This window comes from Oratosquilla oratoria, chromosome 6 (genome assembly GCF_046742065.1).
Source record: "Oratosquilla oratoria isolate Oo_2021 chromosome 6, ASM4674206v1, whole genome shotgun sequence".
Classification (NCBI taxonomy): Eukaryota; Metazoa; Arthropoda; class Malacostraca; order Stomatopoda; family Squillidae; genus Oratosquilla; species Oratosquilla oratoria.
In genome coordinates this window covers 30,487,918-30,490,417 of record NC_134782.1, presented here as the reverse complement: position 1 = coordinate 30,490,417, position 2,500 = coordinate 30,487,918, and positions in this window count along the sequence as shown.

Below are 2,500 nucleotides of genomic sequence, written 5' to 3'. Positions count from 1 at the left end.
TGAGTGATGGACTTTTGAAATCAAAAGATCGCGCAATCAATCCCAGAATCTTATTTGCTTTCTCAGAGGCTGAAATACACTGCTTGGATGATTTGAGGTCGTTACTGATAATTACGCCGAGATCTTTTTCACTATCCACTTTTGTTAACGAATTTCCAAATAACTTGTAATCGTACTTACTGTTATTTTTACCTATGTGCATTACCTTGCATTTACTTGTGTTAAATTTCATTAGCCACTTTTCAGACCATTGCTGTAATTGATCTAAATCTTCTTGAATATCTAATTGGTTTGAGTGATCATTTGCCACTCCGCACAGTTTTGTATCATCAGCAAATTTGGAAACAGTAGATTTTACTCCATGGTCTATATCATTTATATATACTATGAATAGAAGTGGCCCAACACCGGAACCCCGAGGAACTCCATTTGTAACATTTCTCCATCCAAAAGTTTTTCCATTTAAGACAGATCTCTGTTTTCGATCATTTAACCGATTACTAGACCAACTTAATAGGCTACCACTTATTCCGTGTGAAGCTAATTTAGTAAGTAGTCTTTCGTGAGGGACGGTATCAAAAGCTTTTGCAAAGTCTAGATATATTAAATCTATATTGTTTCTTTTGTCATAATTCGAGACAACTGTGTTGTAGAATTCGAGTAAGTTAGTCACTCAAGAACGTTTCCGTCTGAAACCATGTTGGCTATCATTTATCAAACGGTTACTTTCTAAATGATATTCGATAGCATCTCTGATGATAGTTTCCATTATTTTTCCTACGATCGAAGTCAAACTAATAGGCCTATAGTTATTTGGTTTCTTTTTGTCACCTTTTTTGAATATGGGAGTAACGTTAGCTAGCTTCCATTCTCTTGGGACATCTCCGGATATGATGGATTTCTTGAAAATAATTTCTAATGGAACAACAATCTCATTTTTCATTTCCTTTAAGATTCTTGGATGCCAACCGTCAGGCCCTGGTGTTTTATTAACTTTGAGTTTGTCTATACACCTTTTAATTTTTTCTTTTGTTATATTTACCGTAGTGAGTAAGTTTACCCCAGACTTTTCACAGGTTTCAGTTTGGAATTCACTTTGAGGTGTTTCGTTTACGAATACCGAGCTAAAATAATTGTTTAAGAGATTACACATTCCTTCATTTGAATATTCAAGTTGACCGTCAGCAGAAAATAGTGGACCAATGTGATTCCTAACAACCTTTTTATCTCTAATGTAACTATAGAATTCTTTGGGATTCTCTTTGGATTTCTCAGCGATGTTCATTTCGTATTGTCGTTTTCTTTTTCTTATTGTCTTTTTTAAATCTCTCTGTATTGATACATAACTTTCATAGTCATTAGATGCACCCGAGCACTTATATTTCTTATAAGCCTGTCTCTTTTTATATATATATATGTATATATGTGTATATATGTATATATATGTATATATGCATATGTATATATTTCTATATGTATATATATGTATATATTTCTATATATATGTATATATATGTATATAGATATATATACACATATATATGTATATATATACATATATACATGTATATATGTATATATATGTATATATGTATATATATATATATATATATACATGTATTATATATACATATGTATATATATTTATATATATATATATATATATGTATATATATTACATATATATGTATAATATATGTACATATATATGTATATATATGTATATATGTAAATATATATGTATATGTATATACATGTATATGTGTGTATATATATATGTATATGTATATATATGTATATGTATATATAAGTGTCTATGTATATGTATATGTAAATGTATATGTATATATATGCAGATATACGAGTACGTATACATGAATATATATGTATATATATATAATGTATACATGTATATATATATATACACATATATGTGTGTATATGTATATATGTGTGTTGTCACGTGACCACCTCTAACTTTAAAGCAATTAGTTAGTAAATAAAGGATCTAGGAGGACGACAACAGATCTTGCCTCATCCCTTAAAGGTGGAGTGACAATAAACGGATATCTATTTCATTTCCATCTTCACACTTCCTTCTGTAAATATATCTTATTCCCTCTCAGATAGGAAAAATCATCATCCCACATTAATTATCATAATACATAAAGGACATAAAAAGATATTAGGTAATTTTCTCTATACCTATATTGAATAAGCCTAACAGTACAGAACTAAATGCATACATTTATTATCCAACTCATACACTCTCAATACATATGAGGTAGGTATTTCAGCATCTCATCTCTCCACTTACTGTAAATATAATCAAAGACACAAATCATTAAATCCTATTCATCTATAAATTCCACAATCCTGTTCATACTTATATAACATTCAACAAACCTCTCTACTCCTACAAACGCTGAGGAAAATTGGATCCTAATTAATCATCTCAAATAACATACATCCTACCAAGATATGCAGTCATAACTCACCA